Source organism: Nicotiana tabacum, chromosome 5 (assembly GCF_000715075.1).
Source record: "Nicotiana tabacum cultivar K326 chromosome 5, ASM71507v2, whole genome shotgun sequence".
NCBI lineage: Eukaryota > Viridiplantae > Streptophyta > Magnoliopsida > Solanales > Solanaceae > Nicotiana > Nicotiana tabacum.
The window spans coordinates 131,058,832-131,073,099 of record NC_134084.1 but is presented as its reverse complement, the minus strand read 5'-3'; the positions used below and the strand labels follow the sequence as shown (position 1 = coordinate 131,073,099).

General features: G+C 35.9%; 1 long non-coding RNA gene across 1 annotated transcript; it reads right to left on the bottom strand.

Annotated features, from left to right (window-relative positions):
• Positions 1-449: 449 nt before the first annotated feature.
• LOC142181235 (uncharacterized) lies at positions 450-10,167 on the bottom strand. Its single transcript, XR_012709771.1, has 2 exons — positions 9,643-10,167; positions 450-2,200 (listed from the first exon to the last, which is right to left on the bottom strand). It is a non-coding gene; the product is annotated as an uncharacterized LOC142181235 (long non-coding RNA).
• Positions 10,168-14,268: the final 4,101 nt, after the last annotated feature.

Here is a 14,268-nt window from a genome sequence, read left to right as displayed (position 1 = left end):
AGAGTTTGAGTGTATATGTATGTGTTCTGAACTATTGTTCATTTGTTGAGAGGTAAAACAAGAGTGTATATATAGCACTTTAGGAGTAGAACTAATAAGGTAAATGGAATCAGAGTTCAATTAATTAAGGATCAATCAACCAATCACAGAATCAATTATCATAAGGGAGTCGGGAATAGACCCCTTAATTAGGGGTAATTGATTAATGGTAATAACAAGAGAGTCTAATTAAGGCAAGAATCCCAATCATAAAAAGCAAAGGATCAGTAAAAATCACAAAATCATACTAACGGATAGTTAAGGCAAGTGTGATCAATTAAAATTACAAATAAGAAAACAAATAAAGTTCATGCATACGAATCTTTAACAGAACAACTAGGCAACCAAAATTTCAAAAATAATACTGATTTGAAGAGAGGGAAAATATCAGTTTTCCGTAAATAGACAAATAGGCAAAAATAGAATTTCATAAGCATGCATAAACTTGCCAAGGGATCGACTCAGAAACCCTAGTAGAGATGAACTAGGGTAAAATTCACGAGATACTAAATTAGGCTATAGGGGAAAATCATAAAAGTCAAAGCACAACACCAACAATGTAACAAGTAGCTCGGAAGGACTCAGAGTCGAAGCAAAACATAAGAAAATTAGGGCTTTAACATAAACTAGTTAGGGTCCAGACAATCTTAGTGGAAATCAGTCAATAATACCTAAGAACATATGATTAACACTCGAAAATCATGAAAACTTTGAGAAGACGAGTTTTAGTAAACCCTAGTTTAGAAAAGAGCCACCAAAATCGAAATAGTTACTCAAAACAGGAGATTTTTTTTAAGGAAAATGTTTAATAACACTTGAATCATCTCAGATCTATAAAGATTTGAGGAGAATCGAACAGTAGTGAGTTAGGGTTTCGAAAAATAGCAAAGATGAAGAAAAAAATCGGTTAAAACTCATGGGCACACTTAGATCTAAGACAGATGTAAAGAAAAATGGAAAATCTCAGGAGCTAGGGTTTCAGAAAAACCAAGGAAGATGAGAAAACATTAGATCGTTACCAATTTCAGCCGGAAAAGCCATGGATCTTACTCGAACGACCATGGATGGCCGGAAAGTAGCATAAGATACCATGGGTGGAAGTTGAGCAAGATTTGGACTAGATCTCTTCGAGATCTTTCCACGAAATCACAAAAACGGGCAGCCAAGAGACGTAGGAGACGAGTATACGTCTCAAACAACCATGGGAATCCATGGATTGAGTGAGGATCGAAGAGGATTAGGGATGGTTTGGGTGGCGGCGTCTAGGGTTTGAGTTAGGTTTTCAGAGAGAATTGGAGAGGAAAGGGGATTCAAGGGCGGCGGATTGGTAAGAACGATTTAGGTTAGGGGGTCGTTTGGGTTAAAAAAGGTAAGGGGAAATAGGGGCCGTTGATCTTAGAGATCAACGGCCAGGATGAGACGGGTAGGTGGGGAACCAGGTTTGGGTAGGATTTAAATTGGGTTAGGGTCGGTTTTTAATTGAAATTCGGCTGGGAAATTGGGGTTTGATTTGGGCTATAATTGAAGGCCAATTTGCCTACATTTTAAATAACCATTTTTTCCCTTTTTAATTTATAAAAATAGTAAATAGTTTCTAAAAAATAATTTAAAGTACTAAAATAATTTATAATCAATAATTTAAAAATACATGATCCAATTTTATGCATATAAGACATAATTAAATCTTAAAAGGGCTAATATTACAATTATGTGCAAATTAGTTTTAAAAATAATAAATAAAATTGTAAAAATATATCAAAATTACTTTAGCCATATTTTGGCATAAAAATAGAAATACAATAGATGAATTATCAAAATAATAATTTTGGAAATAATTATTGGGGATTTTATGGATAAAAAAGGGGAAAATAAATCAACTTAAACCTTTTAAAATTATAGAAAAATAATAAAAACCTTGGATATGCTTATGTATGCATATATATGCTATTTTGCAGGTATTTTGCATATATAATAAATATATAGGGAAAATTTGGGTATCAACAGGCGAGACATGCAAAGCTTGTAACTTCACTTCTGTCTTGAGCAGTCCACATCTTTTCTCCGCTTCTACACTTTGAGTTCACTTCTTTTTCTTTTTCTTTTATTCTAGATTGAGACTTCTTCTTTTGGTCGTCTCGAACCCTGTGTCTCTAGGTATAACCTGCTTAGACACAAAAATAAATGAACGAAATTTTTCTGCCCCAGTTTTCAGTAGGAAAATTTTGTGAGTTATTTGTAACCAAAACTCTATACTACTTCATTATTGAAAGCAATAAAACTCAGAATTGTGTATCCTTGGGAAAAAGATATTAGAGAGTGGAGACCCTATATCTAAAATGAGATCAACTAGGGATTGGAGACCCTATTGTTGGAAAATTATCAACTAGGGAGTGGTGACTCTATGTTGGCATCAGGTTATACTGACATCAGGTTATATTGGCATCAACTATGGAGTGGAGACCCTATGTTGGCATTAACTAGGGAGTGGCGACCCTATGTTGGCATCTGGTTATGCTGACATCAACTAGGGATTGAAAATCCTATGTAGGAATCAACTAGGGATTGATAACCCTATGTTGGCATCAGGTTATGCTGGCATCAACTAGGCAGTGGAGACCCTGTATTGGAAAATCATCGGGTTATGCCAGCATCAACTAGGGAGTGGGACCTTATGTTGGAAAAGTCATTGGGTTATGCCAACATCAACTAGGGAGCGAGACCCTATGTTGGAAAAGTTATCGGGTTATGCCGGCATCAACTAGGGAGTGGGACCCTATGTTGGAAAAGTCATCGGGTTATGCCAGCATCAACTAGGGAGTGGGACCCTACGTTAGAAAAGTCATCGGGTTATGCCGGCATCAACTAGGGAGTTGGACCCTATGTTGGAAAAGTCATCGGGTTATGCCAGTACCAACTAGGGAGTGGGACCCACTGTTGGAAAATCATCGAGTTATGCCGGCATCAACTAGGGAGTGGGACCCTATGTTGGAAAAGTCATCGGGTTATGCCATCATCAACTAAGGAGTGGGACCCTATGTTGGAAAAGACGCAGCTAGGGATTGGAGACCCTATACTACCATGATTTTGAATTTTTCTTCTTTTTTTTCTTTTTTTTTTCATTTTCATCATCATTTTTTCTCTTTTTTTTTAATTTCATAGAATGAGTAAATGCGGGAAAGAACTTTGGAGGAGACTTCCCTTTTTGAAGTTGTTGCTGCAAAGCTATTTTTTAGCTCTTGTGCGGTTTCTTTTTGGTAGCACCTGCCTCTTGCAAGGTTGCTTGTGCATTGCACCTGTTTCCTGTTTTTCAAACAAAGAACAGTTTGTCAGTTTGAAACGGTGGTTGATTTTGTGGCCGTGATTATTTCAACCACTTGATCTCGACCCCTTTCATCTGCAGTTGGTTGTTTCCTGAATACCGATTGCATTTCTGACCCTGGAGAAACTCTGGCTTTTCCAGACTTTGCCATGACGATTGGTCGATGGGACTCAACCTTTTTGACTTTATTTTGCCTCTATAGGCTTTTCCTTTCAGACTTGTTGTTTTTCTTTTCTTTTCTTGTTTTTTTAACTTCGGAGCATTGGGGAACTTTTGGATCTTCAAACTTTGTCGCAACGGCTAGTCGCATGGGACTTAACCTTTTCCGACTTTATTTCGCCTTCATAGGCCTTTCATTTCTCGCTTCTTTCTTCCAACCTTAGTTTTAGAGCATTTGGGATCCCTTGGGTTTTCAAATTTTTGCCGAGATGGTTAGCCGCGTGGGACTTAACCTTTTTCAACTTCATTTTGCCTTTGTGGGCATTTGACTTTGATTTCCTTTCTTTTTAGGAGCTTTTTGATTTCAAAGCATCGGCCATCATGGCCAGTCGAAGTCGACTCGATGCACTTGCCAAGGCTGAGTATCTTCTTGAATATTGGCTCGTATCAAACAAAAGCCCAGTAAATCAATCTTTTCATCCTTTGTTTGTCTCAGTTTTGGAACAGAGTTAGACCGAAAGGGATTAAAAAAAACAAACAATTGAATAGAAAATGGGTGTAAACAAGAAATGTCCCTTTTGAGGAAAGGAAAGAAGGACTTATCTGGAGTACATGCGAACTTCAATAAACATGACATGCCTTTTGGAATAGATGCCTGATCCGTGTAAATCGTTCGACTCTCAGAAATTCATCACAACCTTTGCCACAAAATCGAGAAACCTTGTTAGGACTCTGTCGATTCCGATGGCTGTGAGGATCCTCTTTTCGATTAGGGGTTCCTTTGCGGGTTTTCACCAGCTAACCTCTCTCATTTCTCTTGTCTCCATCGCCTTATAGTGCTCTTTGCGAGTTTTCACTAACAAGACCCTCTCATTTTTACTTTCTCTGCTTATTGTCGCCTCACGGTGCCCGTGGGGGTTTTCACCAATAAGACTCTCTCATTTCATTTCTCTCATTTAGTTGTATCAGATCCAAGTAACTATATCCTCCAATTTTGAACATCTTTACCGATTGATCGGAAGAACTTTTGGATTGAATTACAACTTTGGAATCATTCAGGCGAAACCATCCCCGAACCATTATAACTTCTGCCCCAGTTTCACTTTTGGGGGGAATTTGAATTTTTATTTTGGTTTGACTAAACCCCAGAGAGAGGCTGACTACGTATCCTTTCGGAATCAAGTCGAACGTAGTTCAAGGAACTCTGTTTTTTGATTTTCTTTTGTTTTTATGTTTTGTTTTGTTCTCTTTCTTTTTCCTCTCTTTTTTCATTTTTTTTATTTTCTTTGTCTTTTCTTCCTTTTTTTTTGTATCTTTCTTTTTCTTCTATTTTTTCATTTTTTTATTCTTCATTTCAATTTTTTCATTTTTTTTATTCTTCATTTCAATTTTTTCAATAATTATTTTTACACTTTCAGGTTCCAAAGAGGGTAATCAAAGAAAAGTAACCGGCTCAAAGGATTTGCAAAGGGTTGATAGTGTTTGGGTAGAGAGAATGAAAGCCTTCTTCATCCCAACCGGAGAATATTAATGCTATATAGAGGATCCAACATAGTACGTTTTGACTGCATTTGCATTGACAGTTATTTCTGGGACATTTAGCTATTCCGAGTCTTTGTTTTTTTCCTTAAACCAATATTCATTGCATTCTGATTCTTGACTCATTATTTCGAAGTCTGATAACGTTTCAAGATCTGGGCATAAAGTCCGCAAGCATGTCATGTTATTGAAATCTGCATTTAACAGAACTGAAAAGAGAATAAGAAAAGTAACAAGATTAAGAAAAGAGAATTCGTGGACAATGGACATTTGTTTTTTTTTTTTTTGATTTTAATTTTTTTTTGAATTTAAAGGATATAAGGGTTTACATCAGAAAGTAAGAAAATAAAATAAAACGTCCGGATCACACCCTGAGATAATCCGGATGCAGAAAGGATAGCAAGACTGGCTACCGAGATTCCCATCTGATAGGGAACTTTCAGGCCTGGCGACCGTTTTTGGCTTTTCTTCTGTATCGGCAATGGATGCAATGGCTTTCACTGCCGGATCGAATTCCTCCTTGTAAGGAGGTAACTGATTGTTCGTCATATCAGGAGCCTATTCATCCCGAAAAACGATTCTTTCAGCTTTGATCAAATCTTCAATTGCCGTTTTGAGGGTCCACTAGTCCTCTGTACTGTATCCCACTGCTCCAGAGTGGTATTCACATCTAGCATCAGCTCGGTGCAAGAGGGACTCGGGGTTTGGCCTATTTGGAGCCACTAGCTGCAGCAGACCTCGCATGACTAGCTTTTGCAACAAGCCCGAGTATGATTCACCAATAGGGGTGAACTAATTCCTTTTGAAAGACTCTCTTGGGCAAGGATTGTACTGGGGAATGTTTGATTGGGGATTATATGGAGCTTGGTAAGGATGGGCATTTCTCAGAGGTGGAGCTCGATTTTGTGTATAATATTGTGTATGCGTGCAAGGTTGCGTGTTCATCATCGCATACTAACAAAACCAACCACCTAAATAGAACCTGGCTAATTTGCTCACACCACAACCTTGTTAGTTTTGAGATATTTAACGTATAGGAAATCACACGTTGGGATGCAATGTACCTAACAGTTAAACGCTTCTACCATGTGTTTGAACAGTTGCATGCTTCATCCCCTTAACTAACCCTTTCAGTATGTACCTCTTTTCTTTTATTTCTGCCTCTCTTTAATCACTCTTGATTTTTTTTTCATTTCGTTTCTGTCGCTCTTTTATTTTTGGCACTCTTTTTTTTGTCACTCTTTTTTTTACTCAAATTTTCTTTCTCTTTTTTTTCCAGTTTATTTTCCACTCAATTAATTTTATGGCTATGATTGAATCCGATGAGGATTGTCTAAGTATCATGATCCCGCATGAATCAGATCTTCCGTAGTTCAGGAAGATCGAGAATGGAGTAAATAAGCTAACTTTCTTTTTTACTTTTTATAAAACTCAAACCATGAAAGATTTAAGAAAAAGAAAAACATATTTTTTTTGAATTTCTGTAGTTTTTTGGATTTTTGTTTTTGGAATTTTTGCAAGAAAGACTTCTAAAGAAGCAAGAAAATATTTTTTTGGATTTTGATTTATATTATTTTTCTTTTTTTTAGGAGAAAGATTTCTAAAGAACGGAAAATATATTTTTGGATTTTGATAGTTCTTTTTTCTTTAATGAAAGACTTCTAAAAATTCTTTTTCTTTTGTTTTGAACTTTTGGGAATTTCAAAAGTAAAAAGAAAATATTTTTGTTGAATTTCCATTCGTTTTATTTTTTTAAGAAGAAAGAAAATATTTTTGGATTTTTGATGTTGCCTCTTAATTTTCGAAAGAGGGACTTTTAAGAAAATATTTTGTATTTGTGAGTTTTTATTTTTTTAAATTTACAAAAGTACTTCTAAAGAAAAATGAAAATATTTTTGGACTTCAATTTTTCAATATTTTTTATGACATTTACAAAAGAAAGACTTTTAAAGAAGGAAAAATATTTTTATTTTTTTGGATTCTTTTATTTTTATTTTTATTTTTTGAGTTTTTGAGAAAAATACTTCAAAATAAATGAAACCCATAGTTTGGATTTTGATTTTTGATAGAGTTTTATTTTTATTTATTTTTTTCGAATGAAAGACTTCAGAAAGAAGGAAACTATTTTTTTTTTGGAGTTCAAATTTTTTTTTTTTGAATTTTCTAAGGAAATGCTTCTAAAGAAGGAATTAAAGGAAATTTTTTTTTGGATTTTTTAAAATTTGGGGTCGAAACCGATGAGATTTGCCTACGTATCTCACATCCGGCGAGAATCAGACCCGCATAGTTTGGTCAGTTTTGACAGAAAAGAGGAAACATAAATTATTGAAAACATTGGGTTATTTTCTTTCTCTTTATTTTTTCAAAAAAGTCGGCCGAGTTTCGCAAATTTTCAAATAATTACCTCTCACGCTCTTTTTTTATATTTTCTTTCTCTATTCTAGAAGCCAGTCCACATGCAAGCCGAAACAAACAGATGCGCAAGTAACACGTAAGATGCATCAGGATGGTCTTTTAATTTGGGTTCACATGTCCTAGACTGACCCAACCCATGTGTTGAGTCCCCAAAGTCAAATGCGCATGATGCAAACAAGCGTTCCTACTAGGGATCTGACATGAGGCTATGTTATTCTAGGTTTAAAAACCTGGGTGTATTGTTCTAGGCCTGGCTTACCCGAGCGGACAGCTCGAGCCGGGGGGGGGGGGGGGGGGGGGCAGCGTACCGAGAATACAGAAGCTTCACCGGGTTTGCAACTTTTCCGAACCTCATTCTAAAATTCGGATATGACTCTAACAGAAAAGAAGTCACGCGAAGCTCACGCTTCCCAGAAGATTTAGAAGACTCAGAGAGAAGAAGGGTTTCGTGACAGTTTTATATACAGTTAAATCAATATCAAAACGGTAAAAAGCGACATTTAGCACACCAGGCTCAAACACGTACAAATCAGATAATAAATAAAAAGCCAACTATCATAGTTATTCTAATCTCGAATTCTAAACCCTGAACTAGAGATTCTGGGTTCTTATCCCCAGCAGAGTTGCCAGAGCTATCACACCTTCTTTTACCCGAAAGGGATATAAAGGAGTTTTTCCAATTAAAGTGACATTAATCAAAATGGGATTATTTATTAAGTTCAGAGTCGCCACTTGGGATATTTATTATGGTGTCCCAAGTCACCGGTTTATTTTGTAAATCCCAAACCGAGAAAAATTGACTTTATTTAAAAGTCCGCGAAACCAAAAAAACTAGGTAAGGAATTCTGTTAACCCGGAAGAAGGTGTTAGGCATTCCTGGGTTCCGTGGTTCTAGCACGGTCGCTTAACTATTAATAATTGGCTTAATTACCTGATTTATTACATATTTAAAACCTAATGTGTATTTTAACCTTTTAACCGCTTTTAATTATTTATGGAATTATTTCTGGAACAAGTTACGATTGTCGTACACTTGTTTGTTTATGTACATGTTGCGAATCGTGTCACCGGAATCATACCCACAATCTACAATACGTGCATTTTATTATTATTCGAAGTTGTTATGATCGGGTCACATGAAATGAACACTCGAATTTGGGAATTATGTATTATGACTATGTCATGGGAACCGTACCCATAATCACGATGATTTATTAATCGCTCCTAAAGCAAGTTACGATGTTCATAAGTTGTTTATTCTAACATAATTTTGGATTGTCGCGAGGGCTCTGACTTAAATTACCTACTAGTTATTTAAAGTTCAGAGTTGCACACATCCATCTAAAGAGTCAAAACTATTAATCTTAGTTTAAACAAATGTTTACTCGTGAATCCTTATCTGTGTAAAAATCATCAGTCGATTTATATGGAAAAGAAGTAAAGTCATTAAAGTGTATTAAGCTACACCACTAATTACGACAATATGACTTCACTATACAAAACTTTCTCTTACTTTTGCTCAACTTACAAAAGCAGATTGCATCACAAAGTAAATTTGCGCACTTAAGAGAAAGCTAAGCAGATCTAAACCAAACAATATGCCCTAATTCAGTGTTAACAATCACTTCATGCAACTTTAATAACTTTCCTACTTCTGTTGAGGAAGCGCAAGGAGCTAAGACGAATGCAAACATGAAGAAAATGGATGAAGAGGACTATTGATTGATTTTTTTGCTAAGAGGACTAAAGCTTATTTAAAAGATATGTAACAGGCCTTTTAATTGAAACATCTCTTCTGGATCAAATTTTAAAGTCTCCAAATAAACTTATACATCACTGTCAAACTAGAAAAGAAGAAATCCAACTATAAGATCTACACTAAAACTCGAATTACGAGCGGAACAGGAACCTCAAAGTTGGTTCTTTGCTGAAATTTCTTGTTTAAGGCATAAGAAGACAAGCAGTCAACTCAAATACACAAGTTAATCTCAGTAAACTTAGGATTAAATAACATAAAAACTTTGCTTTTCAAACACATGTAATAAATCATGACTGAGTAGACTTCAACATTCACATTGGCATACACAAATACAGAACGGTGCTCAGCTACAGCATACCAAAGCTTTTCAAACTTTCCAAAGCATGAATCAAATATAGAAACATTGACATACCTCGTTCGATGCCGAATAAAAGCTAAGAAGAAAACAAGATGGAGTTCAGCAACTACTTTAACAGAAATCACAGCAATCCAGCACAAAATCGCTCCTTGATAACCCAAAAATTGCAGAGTAAAGCAATAAACCGAAATAGCCTCAAAATTCTCTTTTGCTATAATTTTGAGTTTCTAGATCTAAAAGAAAAGATCAGTAGCTCGAAATTATAGCATCTCTGAGCTACTATATTTGTTTTTTTGAATTTCGAAATAGCCTTGAATTTCTAGGCCCTCATATCTCCATTTTTATTCTCAAAATCCAGATTTGGTTGTTGAAGTTCTTTCGAATTTTGAAGGTGACTTCGGTTTTTCCGTGTGTTGAAGAATGAGATAGGTTAGAGAGGGGGATCGGAGAAGAAAAATGGAGCCCGTTTTAGGTTATGGGAGGGGAGAAGGATCTGATTTTGGTCTCTCCCCTCTCTCTTGCGCCACTGCCCCTTTTCTTTTAGAGGAGAGGGTCTGATTTCTTTGTGTGATTAGGTCTGAAGGAAATGAAGGGGGAATTGGGTGTTTTAGGGATAGAGGAAATTGCGTCGATCAGGTATGGGCTTGATTTAAAGCAATTGGGTCATTTTAATTTGGCCCAGTCCGATTTTTGACTTAGAAAATGTCCATTTTCCTTTCTTTAATCTTTTTCTCTCTTTTTGACTTTAAATCATAATTAATTAAAACCTAAATTGAGTCTTGAATTAATCCAATTTGCAAAAATAAAAATTATTTATCTATTTCTATCATTAAAATAAATAATTAACTTAAAACTAAAGAATAATACTAATTTTAAAGACTAAAAGCTAAATATGTAAAAATGATCATTTTTTATGATTTTTGCTTAATAAGCCAATTAACTTAATGTAATTAATTCCTAAATGCAAATACTTAAAAAGCTTATGTAATGCAACATTTTTTTGTGTGTTGTTCTATGATTTTAAGCTATTAAATATGCAACTGAACCCAAAACCAAACAAAGAAAGCTCCTAAAATTTATAAAATCATAAAAATTATTTTTGGACTATTTTTAGGAGTAATTTTATATATGGGGAAAATTTTTGATGCTCACATCTGCCCCTCTTTTCTCGAGAACATGAAGAGTTTTTGGGCAAGATAAAGTGAGCAATTATGAATAATATTTGCCCGTTAGATACTCTATAGGAAGGATTTTTGAAAAAGTCTGACCGAGCCTTGCTACGGAAGTTGCCTACATATCCATGTCTATGGAGTAGTGTTCCTTTAGGGTTTGATGGATTTGGTGTATTTATGATTGTTTATGAATTATAACTCTAGTTTTATGTATTGAAGCATTTTTTGATGATTAATTGTTGCATCTATACTTACTAGTTCATGTAATCGAGAGGGGTGTAACTTGTGATATCTTTTCATTATATTGTTGGTTTAGTTCATTAATTCTTCTTAATAATCGAAAGAGTCTAGTTGAATCATTTATTAAACCTAGTTATGAGAATAATCGAGAGAGGTTCTCCTAAAGACCAATCTACTACGCATTCTTGCATATCTTCACAAAGCTTAAATTGGTTCATCTGGTGAGGTTGAAACTTAATCGATAGAGGAGTTTCTACTAAACGTTTGAACTAATAATTAGGTGAATTCGAGAGACTCCGTTGAACATTAGAAGTGAATTATCCAGAGTTAAATCGCAGACAATTATCTTGCACCTATCATATCAAAACTCTATTTTCTCCCATTGGTATCCTTCTTTGCCTATTCCTTGTTTCAATTATCATTAGTTAATAGTTCTAGAGTCTTAGTTAATTTTAGTAATAATAATATAAATCTCAATTGTTGATCATTATGGATTCAATCAAGCTAGAAACTACGAGACTACTATTTAACTCCAATCCATAGATACGATATTATACTATATGATATTTGATTAGTGAGCATAATTTAAGTGTGTGTTATGAGCTCGTCAAATTTTGGGATAGTCAGAAAGTGTCAACATAGTGGAATCGAACTCTGGATGCAACTCTAAGACTTTTGAGATGGATTGACAACGGCCTCACGTAGAACATTGAGCAATGCAGCTGGAGGCCTGTTGATGAATAAGACTCCAGAGGAGATAGTTACAATTATTGATGAATTATCTAAATATGCACATCAGTGGCCCTCTAAGAGTGCTGAAATAAAAAGATCAAGTGGTATTCGCCAAGTTTATGCTTATATATCTGTGCAGGTGCAGCTTGATGCTATGACTAATGAAATAAGAAAGCTGACCTTAGCTACAATACATAGTGAGCCTCAAGCCTCAGTTGAGAAAGTGAATGTTGTGGGAAATTATAACTTTAATGCAATGGGTCAAAAGCACCTCAGATTTTCATGGAGTTCACCTGGGGGTACTGTGTCACGCCCCAAACTCGAAGAGGCATGGCCGACACCCGGTGCCGTACTCAGCCGAGCATACCACTCCTTAATTGTGAACTCTGGAGGGGTAACCCTCAATTTACGCAGATGAGGCCATATTCTGAATTGTCTGAAAATAATGTCTCTCTCATCTATAGGGTAAACATTCCCAAAAGCTAATATATATAACTGTGTAGGCCGATGAAGCCTCCATGAACATCTAGTGATATACAAAATATACAGGACTCATCTACAAGCTTCTAGAGATAGCTGAACTATATCATGGTCAGGACAGGGCCTCGACCTACCCATCAAACCTGTATATATAAAATGGACTCCAAGAAGGTCTAGACAAGGTCTAGACCTGGTAACCCTGAGGAAGGGGAGCTTACCAACCAAGCTGATGTTTGACTCTGTCTACTAGGAAGGTCTATCCAGCTGTCTATCAGGACCTGCAGGCATGAAATACAGCGTCACCAGCAAAAGGGATGTCAATACGAAATAATGTACCGAGTGTGTAAGGCAACAGAATAACTGAAAGTTGAAGCTGAACTGATAATATAATAACTGAATGTAACTGGGAGTCAAAGATAATCTGAATATATGTTTACATGTTGATACTAAGTCAACTCTCTCCATATAGTATGTAAAATAGTTGTCTGGCCCTATAAGGCTCGGTATGTGTAACTCCTCTACCGTAGTAGGCTCGCTCATAGACGCTCGACCATACTAGGCTCTCTATCTCGGCCATTCTGGGCTCGCTCATAGGCGTTCGGACATAGTAGGCTCGATATACAACTTACCATCTGATCAGGGGTTTCCCAATAGGGGCCTGCCCATTGATTGTAGCTCGATGGTGGTGAAAATACTGTAGTACTACCCTATAGGGTCCTGCCCACCGATTATAGCTCGATGGTGGTGAAAATACTGTAATACTGCATATATATAGACTTTTTGCTCTCTTGGCTAACATAAGACAAAACAAAACTGCATATGAAGTCCCGATAAGGGAGAATATTGTAACTTATGAGACTAGGATAGTGTATATAAATTCGGGAGTATGAACCTCTCTTAATGTCTCATTGTCAAACACATGTAATTGCTAGATCATGCCAAATGAAAGAAAGGTTTAACCTTAACATACCTTATCACAATCTTTCCAATCACCAAGTTGAACTCGCCTCTTCACACCTTAATCTACAACAACAATAATAATACTATCATTATGTTACGAAAGGTACAACAATCGCACAACGAACGACAAGCTTATATTGTATTAAAACGGGCAACATCTCCCCTATAATCCTTACTTCTCCAAATTAAAGATAACACCAATAATACAAGAACACAACAATAACCATATATATAGCTTATTTTCCAGCCTTATATACACCATCAAATACTACAAAATAGCCCAACACACCCCAATCACTCCATACACAAAAACGACCATCGTAGTAGTGTCAAACGACCCGAAAATGTTATGACGAACGATCAGACCACCACCCTACAGTTATATGGTGTTTATACACACCTTACTCCACTTAAACTCAACAAAACAGTAGCAAAACACGCAGACCAACAGCAACAAAAAATAGTCCACAAGACTATCCGCTACAAGTGAATAACTCAAACTCACGGCTTCCGATCACCGTTCTGTGAGTTCTTACAAGTATAGAACGACTTACCATGAATTTACAGAAAAAACAAAATGGATGAAAGAGAGCAGTAAACTCATCTTATTTGTTGGATAACTCAGCTCCTATCTTGGTTCTTCAAACTCTAGGTTTTACCTCCAATTAGAACTTGAAAGGGAGAGAAAATCAATTAGGGTTTGTAGAAAATGTTTGGGAGGATTTTTGCAGAGCTTATGTTTGGTTTATATGACCTATTTTCAGTCTAATATATGAATAAAATAGGCCTTTAAAAGGCCTCTTTGTACGACCCAAAATGTCCCATTTTTGGGCTCTGATTTAAGCAAGCAAGTGACACACCTACTTGTCACCTATCAGCCTGCGCGGTCTCACAAAAATGCTCATATCTCTCTACTCCGATATCGTATTTACAAATGGTTTGATGCATTAGAAAGTAGACTCATAGATATTCAATTTTATGTGTTGAAAACCCCATTACTCTAAGTATATTGAGAGAAAATCACAGTTACATTTGACCCAAATTTTCAGTAAAACTTATGAACGTAACTTGTGATGACTTTCATCGATTTTTGTTC